General features: G+C 41.2%; 1 protein-coding gene across 5 annotated transcripts in view; it reads right to left on the bottom strand.

The window, feature by feature from the left end:
• The window catches only part of LOC134226671 (myb-like protein Q), a 571,978-nt gene that overhangs the window by 390,004 nt on the left and 169,489 nt on the right, over nt 1–12,485 (bottom strand). The gene's annotated exons all lie outside the window — the stretch shown is intronic.

The following is a 12,485-nucleotide window of genomic DNA, read 5'->3' as shown; positions in this document are numbered from 1 at the left end:
CTACATAAATTACACTTCTAATGTGAAGATTTCCCGTTTAGTTTCTCAAAAGGACCTAAGTAACATTTTTCCATGAATTAATTTGAACACTGCAATCAAAAGCTTTCATATTGACCTGTGCCTGTTGATTGCAATATTCAAATTAATTCATGAAAAAAATGTAACTTAGGTCCTTTTAAAAAGTTGTTAAGCGTGATTTGATTTATTAAAAATGGATGGATAACCGAAAATCAAGCTCAATTCTAACCGAAAACCAAATTCATCGAAAATAGGTATTACAATAGTCGATTTTTGTGACAAACAAACATTTTGAAAACAATGCCCCATCAAAAAGACAATAATTTTTAAATGGAACATACGCACGAGCTGCTCGCGATTGCGCCTACTAACGTGCACTCATTAGTCGCTTCAGCTCCATCGATCGTCTTCGTGCTCAGCTCATTTGACTGCCGGATTGCCGAACTGTTCCACCGACTGACTGCGACTGTCTACGCAGTGTGTCCCAAAGCGGTTCCGTGCGGTAAGCCCGCGCACATTGTTTGTTTTCATTCGATAGTAGTAGGTATTATAACGGCGGCATCATTTCACCCTTGATTTACGGGGTTCACCTTGACACATTACTATACAGCACCACGCTGCCGGTGACACTGAGCCCGTTCGAATGGTGACAGACAGGTTCATTTGGCATCCAAAATGCACGCGATTGGGTTCGCTTTATTAGCACGTCAAGCGCCTATTACTTCGACGGTGACGGTGGATTATCTAACACTACACGCAGCAGCAGACGATCGATAGGTTTGGAAAGAGTCAACTTTATTTTAGTGCACCGGCGATGAAGTTTGGTAGGATGCACTTGGCACAGTAGTGTGAACTATGCTAACGAATAAAATAACAATAACTCTACGCGTCTACTGGTGCGATTTTTGTTGAGCTTGAGTTATCTTTTGCATACTTTGGGACATTTTAGCGACATTTATTTGCGCACAAATAATGCAGAGATAGTCGTAGTTTGTTTACATTAGAAACAACATCCGATTACATGACAAGATTACATTCAAGAGTTTAGTTTAAAATTGAGCGTTTGAACTACATAATAATGTATCTTATCCACTGCAGCAATTGTGAAATAAACAAAAATAATAAAATCTTGGCATATGCAATTCTGCAAGGTTTCGATTCAAGGAATGTAAGCTTTTTATACAGACACTACAGTGCACTGTATTAAATTAATACTGAATTGTCAGATTTGAATACAATGATTGTTTTAAAATCTACCAAATTTGTACATGCCAAGATTTACAAGATTTTAATGCAAAAATGTATAAAAAAATTGTCATCCGCTGGTTGGGTGTACGAATTAGTGATTAGAAATATTTTCACCCAGAAAATAAAAATATCCATACAAATTTTGAGTAGTTCCACTTTTTACGAAAAATGAGAAAAAAAGAGAAGGTAATACAATTTCTCTCAGTCTCTGAGTAGTTTGAAAGGGGCGGCTGCAAAACGATAGGCCCAAGACTACGCACAGCAGCTGAAAGTGGCACTTTCAACGGAAGAGCAGCTAGGTGCAGTCTCTCTCGCAGATAGCTGGGGAGATATTTGGTTCCTCCAGATCAGGTTGTATGCAAAGGTCACGTAGGACTACATTGCTGTATGTAATGTACATAATTTGTAATTTTATTTTGTGTGTCATTAGAACATTGATATTTTTCTTCAAAAACTATGATTTAAAACACTTTTCTTCTATAACCGTTACCGACGCAACCTGGAACAAAGAAGAAGCACCCGGCACGAATCCAGTTAAACCACCGGGGACCCCGGTCCGGTGGCTCAGAATAGAAAAGCCAATCGCCACCAAACTGTGTTTGGTGGTCATCTTAGGGGGAGAAGCTAAAATAGATACGATGCGACACGACACAACGCGACTAACTTACTTAATACTTATGGATCCTTTACACCTCCGGTGGTGCAAATGAAAGATCTCCATCCTGAGCAATTGCCAGTTATTGCTTTAACCTGTAGCCAGGTTAGATTTCGGTCGACTTCTTTTATTTCTAGCAGACTAACAGAAATTTCTGTTTCATTTGTATGGGACCCCCCCCCCCTGTCCAAAAGGGGGAGGGGTCTCGAACCATCTTAAGAAACTTCCCCGGTCCCGAAAACCTCTGTAGTTTCGGAGTCTATGAGGTTCAGACCAATATAAACCAATATGAATCGCCAGTGATGTCAGTTTTTGTTATTCAGATACGTATTTTAAGCTCCAAAACCGTATTTGAAACACAATGCTCAAATAGGGTTTTTTATTTATCTAGAAGATTTTCAGTGATAAAAAAATTTAACCTGGATGGCCCTGACGGTTTCAACGGATGTTGGCGTGATGTGAGGAAGGAAGAGCAATATTTCACAACCCAGAGTTCCGGTAAGGGATTTTGTATGGTATAGGCGGCATTCTGTGAATCTGGAAAGCTGGATCTTGCTTTTACTTCATTCAAGATGAACAGCAAAGACTACATCCAGGTGTTGGAAACACATCTGCTGCCATTTATGTGTAGATTCCGACACAAAAAGTTTGTTTTCCAGCAAGACAATGAAGCAATCTATACGAGCAAAGAGACTAAGTAGTGGATGAAAGATCGCAAAATCGATCTTCTTGACTGGCCAGCTTCAACAGTCAACTCAATGCCGTCGTAGATAGAATCCCGAAGGGTGATATCAAGATCTGTTTGGGGGACTTCAATGCGAAGATCGGATCCGACAACTCGAACCATGAGCGAAATACGCCTGCGCATTGCGCGAATTCATCGCCAGGAGGAAAGAGTTGGACGACGATTCAACACACGCCGACTGGAAGATGCCACGGTGAAACGGTCCTTCGTTGAAGAACTGGAGACGCGTGCTGCAGATATTCCGGAAGGTGGCAGCGTGGAAGACCGGCCAACACAATGGACCGCCATCAAGAATGCCTTCATCGCCACCAGCGAGAACAATCTGGGCGAACTGCGCACCAAGAGAAAACAATGGATCACCGATGAGACCTGGAGGAAGATAGAGGAGCGAAAATAAGCCAAAGCCGCGATAGAGCGAACAAAAACCAGAGGAGCCAAAGTCTTAGCCCGTCAACGATACTCGGCTCTTGAGAAGGAAGTAAAACACTCATGTCGACGGGACAAGCGAGCGTGGGCAGACTCTCTGGCCGACGAAGAAGAGAGAGCCGCCGCATCTTGGGACATTCGCCTTCTCTACGATATCTCACGACGCTTAAGCGGGGCGAAGATGAATGCAACGATGCCAGTGAAAGACGCGAATGATCAGTTATTGCACTTCGAACAACATTTTCAAGTGCCAGCCAGGCCATCACCACCTCGGCATGATCTGCCTAGAATCCAACGTATAACACGCGTCAATACCGAAGCTCCATCACTGCTAGAGATTCAAACAGTCATCCAAAGCATGAAATCGAATAAAGCCAGGGGTCGATCGCATATCAGCCGAGATGCTCAAAGCTGACCCCATGACATCCGCTCAACTACTGCATCGTTTATTTCGTAATATCTGGGACACCGCAACTTTCCCGGTCGACTGGATGCAAGGTATCTTAGTGAAGGTGCCCAAAAAGGGTGATCTGACTATATGCGATGAGGCGAGGCATTATGTTGCTGTGTACCGTTCTCAAAGTTCTATGCAAAATTATCCTAGCCCGGATTCAGGAGAAGATCGATGAGACTCTCCGGCGGCAGCAGGCCGGATTCCGTGCCAGAAGATGCTGAAATATCTGAAAAAACAGGCAGATAACTGAAAGCACTCTAACGAAAAATTTGTACTGTTATACGCTAGCGAAACATGGTGTGTATCAGTGGAGAATACTCAACGGCTGCAGGTGTTCATTAACAGATGCCTGCGGTATATAATTCGGGCCTGGTGGAATCACAACTGGATCTCAAACAACCTATAAGTAAGTAAGTAAGTGACTGGCCAGCTCGCTCCCCGGATTTAAATCCAGTCGAAAACCTTTAGAGAATCCTGATGCATAGGATTTATGTAGAAGGCAAGCAGTATGCATCTGTTGGTGAGCTGAAATCTGCTGTTTTAGAGGCATGGGGAAATATTAAGAAAAGCGTTCTGCAAAACCTAGCATCCAGTATGCCAAACCGCATGTTCCAAGTTATTAACAGAAACGGAAAAGTAACTGAAAGTAAAGTAAAAGAATTTGGAATGTTGAAATGCTTTTACTATTTCTGTTTGAACAATATCTCAGGTGGTCTTAAGTCAAATTGTCAGCACAAATAAACAAATATCCTTTAAAACTTCGCATTTGTCTATAATTATTGAACATTACAGTTAACAATGACGTATTTATAAAGTATTCAATGATCCATTCGTTGTTTCTTTTAAACTGATTAAATATTGTAGATTTTTTCTAAAAATATGGGTGGTCTTAAGCTAACTTGACAGAGTGTTGGCCGAACAAACCTTTAGGCCGAGACCCATCTGTCCGAAAGAGTTATTTGACTGAAAGGATCGTTTGGCCGAAAGGGTCATTTGGCCGAAAGGGTAATTAGGCCGAAAGGGTCATTAGGCCGAAAGGGCCATTCAGCCGAAAGGGTCATTTGGCCGAAAGGGTCGTTTGGCCGAAAGGTTCAATGGCCGAAAGGGCCATTTGGTCGAAAGGGTCATTAAGCCGAAAGGGTCATTTGGCCGAATAGGACATTTGGCCGAATAGGTCATTTGAAAAGTGAGAAATTAGGAGTATGAAGAGGGACGTTTCAATTCTAATTCCTCATTTCTCACTTCTCACTGTAAAAAATAAGGAGCTCAAAGTGAGTAGTAAGACGTCTCACTACTCACTTCGCGCTTCTCACTGTAAAAAATGAGTAGCGCAAAGAGAGTGAGTATCACTTCTCACTCCTCATTTCTCACTTCTCACTGTAAAAAATGAGGAGCGCGAAGTGAGTAGCGAGACGTCTTAATACTCACTTCGCGCTTCTCATTTTTAACAGTGAGAAAGAGGAGTGAGAAGTGAGGCGTCTTACTACTCACTTCGCGCTACTCATTTTTTACAGTGAGAAGTGAAAATGAGAAATGAGAATTGAAACGTCTTTCTACTTACTCCTAATTTCTCACTTTTCAAATGACCTATCCGGCAAAACGACCCTTTCGGACAAATGACCCTTTCGGACAAATGACCTTTTCGGCCAAACGACCCTTTCGGCCAAACGACCCTTTCGGCTAACCAACGCCAACGCCCCTTTCGGCCAAACGACCCTTTCGGTCAAATGACCATTTCGGCAAAATAACTCTATCGGCCAAATGACCCATTCGACCAAATGACTCTTTCGGCCAAACGACCCTTTAGGCCTAATGGTCTGTTCGGCCAAACGGTATATTCGGCCAAACAACTTTCGGCCTAGTGGCATTCGGCCAAATGGCTTCAGGTCTAATGACACTTCTCCTTCATTATGCCTAACGTGTATTATGCCTAACATCCGTTATGCCTAACGTCCATTGTGCCTATCGCAGTTATGCCTAACGTACTTATGCCTAACGGGGTATAACCTTGCGTGTCGTGGGTATTCATTGATCTTCGTATGGAATCTATAGAAGCGTCCAGAATGGGCTGCAAGATCATTCTTTCAGCTCATATTGTCCATAATGGCTGTTTCTTGCACTTCAATTGGAGCTGACGTACTTTAAAGTACATCATGGAGGGGGAAATGGGAATAACCCGATCCAGCATTTTCAAATAATTTTATTAATACACTCAACCCTCTTTTTACGGCAGTTTTTTATACGTCACTTCGTTTTACGGCTTCCTTTTTACGGCACGTGACGTAAAAATAATTTGTAACATTATTGACACCCAAGGGTAAACCTATAAGAAGGCAGTCTTCTTAGAAACTCAAAGAACAAAGTAGATGCTTTGTATATTTATCATTTGCCTTCAACTATTGTTCCATTCCAGGTCATCCAAGAAATTCCTGGAGTCTACACGCGTAACGAAGGACCTAAGGTCTACAAGCGTAACGAAAGAGCTGTTATCTCTTTTTAAAAATGGTTCATGCCCTACTTGATATATTAAACCAAATACCGTTCCAGGTCATCCGAGCATTTCACTTGCGTCTCAAATCCAGATATATGAGATGTTGTAAGATTTCCAAATCGTCCTGGAGTTTGAATCAAATGGTCTACCGAACCGACAAAGGCTTCCATTATGTCCCGAGCCGCGGTAACAACCCAATTATGTCCTCCGAGTATTTGTCGTTCACTCACGTCTCAAATGTAGGCATATGAGTTGTTCTAAGATCTCCAAATTATCTTGGAGTTTGTATCAAATGGTCTGCCGAATGAACCAAAGCTTTCATGATGTCCCCAGCCGCGGTATCAACCTAAGTATGCCCGCAAAGTATTTTTCTTTCACTTGCGTTTAAAATCCAGACATATGAGATGCAGTAAGATCTCCAAATCGTCCTGGAGTTTGAGTCAAATGGTCTGCCGAATCAACCAAGGCTTCCATGATATCCCCAGCCACGGTATCAACCTAAATATACCCTCCGAGTATTTTGCTCTCACTTGCGTCTCAAATCCAGACATATGAGATGTAGTAAGATCTCCAAATCGTACTGGAGTTTGAATCAAATGGTCTGCCGAATTAACCAAGGCTTCCATGATATCCCCAGCCGCGGTATCAACCGAATTATAAAGCTAAAAGCCTTGTTTATAAAGATAAAAAAATAAGAACACACCTTTATTGGGGACATAGTTCCAGGCAAGGTTGATTTGGTAGACTAATTGGTTGCTACTCTAGGGCAATTTTGAGGATCGCAAGTAAACTATAAATACTAGGAGAACACAACTGGGGTGATACCGTTGCTAAGGACATCATACAAGTCGTTGTTCATTTTATAAATAATCTGTATACACTTAGTGGACATAATGGCGTTGATATCGTGGCTGGGGGCATGATGCAAATTTCGTTTGATTCAGTAGACCATTTGATTCAATCTCTTGAACTATTGGGAGATTTTACAACATCTTACATGGCAGAATTTGAGACGCAATTCGCAAGCTATCCAAACTCCACGACAACTTTGAGATCTTATAACACCTCATATGCCAATTTGATTTGAGATAAGTGAGGTATTATAATTGAGTTGATACCGCGACTGAAAACATCATAGAAGCCTTTGTTGATTTGGTAGACCATTTGATTCAAACTCCAGGACAATTTGGAGATCTTACAGAACCTCATATGTTTTGTTTTGAGACGCAATTGAAAGACAACATCGGGTTGACACCGCGGCTGAGGCCATCGTGAAAGCCTTGTTTGAATCGGTAGACCATTTGATTTAAACTCCAGGATAATTTGGAGATCTTAAAACCTTTCGTATGCCTGGATTTGAGACGTAACTGAAAGGAAAATAATCGGAGGACATAATTTGGTTGATACTACGGCTCAGGACATCATGAAGGCTTTGGTTGATTTGATAGACCATTTAATTTAAACTCCAGGACTATTTGGAGAACTTACAACATCTCATATGCCTGTATTTGAGACGTTAGTGAAAGACTAATACTCAGAAGAGAAAATTAGGTTGACACCGCGGCTGGGGAAATCGTGGAAGCCTTGGTTGATTCGGTAGACCATTTGACTCAAACTCCAGGACAATATGGAGACCTTAAAACATCTCATATACCTGGACTTGGGACTCAAGTGAAAGACAAATACTATGAGGACATCATGGAAGCCTTGGTTGATTCATTAGACCATTTGATTCAAACTCCAGAAAAAATTGGAGTTCTTATAACACCTCATATGTCTTGTTTTGAGACGCAAGTGAAAGACAAATCCTCGAAGTACATATTTGGGTTGATAGCACGGCTTAGGACATCATGAAGGCTTTGGTTGATTCGATAGATCTTTTGATTCAAACTCCAGGACAATTTGGTGATCTTAAAACCTCTCATATACCTGGACTTGAGACGCAAGTAAAAGACAAATACTCGGAGGGCATGATTGGGATGATACCGCGGCTGAGGACATCATGCAAGCCTCAGTAGCTTCGGCAGACCATTTGATTCAAACTCCAGGACAATTTGGAGATCTTACAACTTAATACATGGAAGAATTGAAGACGCAAATGAAAGACAAATAATCGAAGGACGAAATTGAGTTGACACCGAGGCTGGGAACATCGTGGAAGCCTTGGTTGATTCGGTAGAGCATTTGATTCAAACTCCAGGACAATTTGGAGATCGTATAACATCTCATATGCCTGAATTTGGAGAGATCTTACAATACCTCATGTAAGACACAAGTGAATGTATTTAAAAGTATCCAACGATCATTTTAAGTGTAATACTAGAAATTTTAGCAAAAATTCTTTTTACGTCACATTCCGTTTACGTCCCCCCAATAAGTGACGTAAAAAGAGGGTTGAGTGTATGATATTGTTAGACTTATTGCAAGGAGCAACCGGTCCCGGAAGTCACAGAGAAAACAAAGTAGCAGTCAAACTAAGACCAAACCATTCGACAAGTTTATTTGAGATAAAAGAATTATTCTTTGTTTTCTCTAGATTACTCAAAATATCCTCAATATCTTTGGATTTTGTAGTCGGTTCGCTAATTGGCCCTGTAACTAATAAAATTGTTCTGTTTTTCACACCGTGATTCTTGACTTCGGCGCCCTCTGAGTGCTGGCACCCTTGGGGGCCAAACTGACCAACCGCACGCTTCGGCGCTGGTTACACAGTAATACACTAATAGATATGTAATTAATTACCGTATCGCCAATAAAATGACAGTCCCTGATGAAAATCCAAACTTCCGGATCGAAACGTTATCAATCATTTAAAATTATAAACATGTTCAAAAAGCCGAAAAACCTAGCAACAGATTCAGTCGAATTCCCAGAAAATTGTTAAATACTCCATTCAGCGTTGTAATTTAAGTACAGACCCTTATGGATTCATATAATCGCTGGTCAAATCAATAATATTCTATATTTCTGCGACAAGTCTTGCGAAAAGTGAGTGAGAGGTACAAGTTATGAAACGAAAAAAAGAATTCCATCTTATTGGCATGATGTTTCTCTTCCAAAGCTGACTCCAGAGAAAGATTGATGGGTAAAAGATGCTCCTCACCTTAACAACGAAAATAGATTCATTCTTCCTTCGCCTGAAAAACGATTACTTTGGCCTCATCTCATCTCAACGGAAAGTCGGAACCCTTGCTTGCTGTGCAATAAATCGTAAACACATCTATCCAATTGCAATCGCAAAAAAAAAATGCTCACGATCACCGTAAAATTGCAACAAATCGGTTTCACTTGAAGTTTACGATCTTCTAAATAGGCTAAGTGCACGCGATAGCTACTCATGAGCCGCCGTAATACCCAGGGAGTATCAGCTGATCTACATCGTATGTATCACATTCGAACTCCACCCGTCGTTCATGGGGGCAAGCTCCGGCGACGCAGCTTCGCTGCAGCCCAGCATCCAGCAGACAGATGTGAAGTTATGAAGTTGCAAAAACTGTACTTAGTTTTGACACACACGCGCTGCATTTTGTTTTAACGCTGTTTTTTTCGTGATGCTAATATGAATGTTCGTGCGTGGAGAGATAAGAAACGAGGACGCGTGCTCTCCGGTTGCTCTTATTGTAATGTGTTGGAGCAGAGTATCGGTGGGCAGAGTACGGCGGTGGTGCTGGATCGTTGTAGAAAAAACATACGTCCACACTGCAGTTCACATAAAAGCCTCCCTCAAGGGCCTACTCAAGGGCGTAACCAGAAGTGCATCCGAATCAGCTACACATCGAAACCGTGAACTTAAAACTCCTCCGCACCAAGAAGAGTCAGAAGGTGGCTTTGCCAATAATCGCGTCCAGAAATTCTTCTTTTCTACACTGCCTATAATATCATATTTGTAATAATCGATGGAAGTACACCCAACCAGTGGATGGCAAATTTTGATACAGTTGGGTATAAGAACCTTACAGAAACTGTCGTGAACTGTCGTGTCAAATCGTGAAATTTGAATTGGTTGAAGGAACAGGAAAAATAGAACAAAAAAATGCGAAATGCATTACTCTAAAAATATAATGGGTTTGATTTTCACGAAAAAGCTTTCAAAATTTCTTCTAGAAATTCTTGTCTAGAAATGTCCACTGGAAATTCTTCTAAATTTCCACGGGTATCTAAATTTTCTATTGTTGAAATGATTGTTTTATCTTCATCGACCCTCTTGTGAATGACCAAAGTGTTATCATGTTGGAAGGTGCCTCGCACAGGTCACTCCGGCCTGAGTCTTGTAGTAAATAAATAAAAAGGTGCCTCGCTGGATATTTTTAACTAAAGCTTTCTTGGTTGATATGAAGAAAAGAAGGCCGTGGCACCTTAGCTAAAGCTAGTCAATTCCCAAAAATCCAACTGAATCAAGATGATGATTCATCGTTCAAAACCCGACTACGCCTATGCCATGTTGTGCGCTATCTCATGCGTATGAACGAACTTTTGGCAACGTGAACAACCGTGGTAAGGGTAAATATGTACATGAATGGAGTACGACGACGCGCAATCAGGCACCGACATCGTCGATGACAGCAGCGGCGGCGAACGAGACGACGACGGGTGTAATCAAGATAAACTACTTTTACCACGGTCGCACAATCCAATCGACGTGGCCGGTCGAGGAAACGTTCGGAGTGCGGTCAAACCAATGGCAAGGTCAGCCGGTGTGCTTTTTTCGGAACGCGAAAGTTGATTCGGTGCAGCAGCGTGGAACGATACTTTAACTGTTCCTTTTTATCACCAATTATATCTATTAATTTTGAAAACTAATGATCCATCTCAACCCAAATAGTCATAAAAATTAAGTTTTCCGGGGCTTTTAGGTCGATTCGATCAAAAGTATATCAAAAATTATAATAGCATTCACTGTTCGTTTCGTATTGTACCTATATTCGCATCGCATGCCACAACAAGGTGTGCAAGGGCAACTTAGCAAAAGTTGCACAATTCGGCACCAACATTTCAAAAGAGCGTAACTGCTTTTGTAAACAAGAGCTTCTCAAGTCGCTGATAGGCTAATTAGAGCCCGACCACGCAATCCAACACCGTTGATGGAAGCAGCGAATTCTCTTCTTTCATTCAATGGCGCTGGATTGCGTTGGTGGGCACAAATTAGCTCACCAGCGACGTGAGAAGCTTTTGTTTACAAAAGCAGTTTCGCCCTTTTGAAATGCTGGTGCCGAATTTTGTTCGCAAAGCTACTTAAAGCCATATTCCCACTTTGATTCAAATTCCAAACACCATTTAAGATGCACTAAAATGCGAGGTTTAATTGTTAAATCATTGTTTGACAAGTATAATGTCTTTTATATCTATGCCTGTCGGGAATATTCGTTTATTTAAGCAATAATAACGAAATATTCCAGATAAATTACCATGTGACGGGAATATGAGCCTGTTTGTGATTTGAGTTAAAACGGTATTGTCTAAAATGATTTTACTTTTTAACCTTTTTTTTAACGATTAGTTTTCCTCGGAGTTAAGTTCCGGCAACAATATTTTACGTAACCTCTGCTGGTGAGAATAACCACCCTTTCGTAACGTTTGACGACAAGTTCCAGAGAAAACCAATTTACCCATTCAACCAAGGAATGAGGCCAAATCGCTGCTGTTTCTGGGAAATTCGTTTGAATGCAAGTCAGCAGTTGGTAGAGAGAGCGCTAAAACTTCCACGCTTAAAAATCAACTGGCATTCAGCAACGATGTGGAAGTTCGTGCAACATTGTACCGCATGATGTACAGCGGTTTAAAGGAATGCACTATGCATGCACACCGTCATTTCCACAATACCTATGCCGCCAGCAACATTGTCTCTGATGGATCATGTGTAACGTAAGCGGTGCACAACGTTGATCATATTTTAAAAAGCTGATAAATACTTTAAGATGAAGATAGGTAATTGTTATAACTTCATTCCATTCTTTTAATGTAAATGGCATGCGGTATCCTGACTGATTTAGTCTCAGGAATGTTTTTTCGCCCTAATCAAATAAAGCGCAAACAAAACTTTTTCCTGTCACTTTCATTCAACAAAATGAAATGAAAAAACTCAAAGGTGCAGCCCAATTGGGTTGTACGCAAAGGTGACGTAGGACTACGCAGCCTCATGTAATGGATTTTATACGTATTAGCAGAACAAACCCTGAAAGTCTTGCTTAGGGGTTGGCAGTAAGTTTTATGTCTATTATTTGCATCGCGGAACATTAAATCGATTTCTTTATGTTTGTATTGCAAGTACACATTCTCTATGATGAAGACTGAAACATCAAGTGAAACTTTCTCAATAGATTCCCACTTTGGGTGTGTTGACGTTTGTGATTGTAGATGCGCATTATTGAAAACAAATCATTATAGCAAACACTAGAACAGCTGATTTTGATTTTGATTTTGGTTCACTGAATTGCAAATACAGTCGCCT

Source organism: Armigeres subalbatus, chromosome 3 (genome assembly GCF_024139115.2).
Source record: "Armigeres subalbatus isolate Guangzhou_Male chromosome 3, GZ_Asu_2, whole genome shotgun sequence".
NCBI lineage: Eukaryota > Metazoa > Arthropoda > Insecta > Diptera > Culicidae > Armigeres > Armigeres subalbatus.
This window is presented reverse-complemented; position numbering and strand designations above follow the sequence as displayed.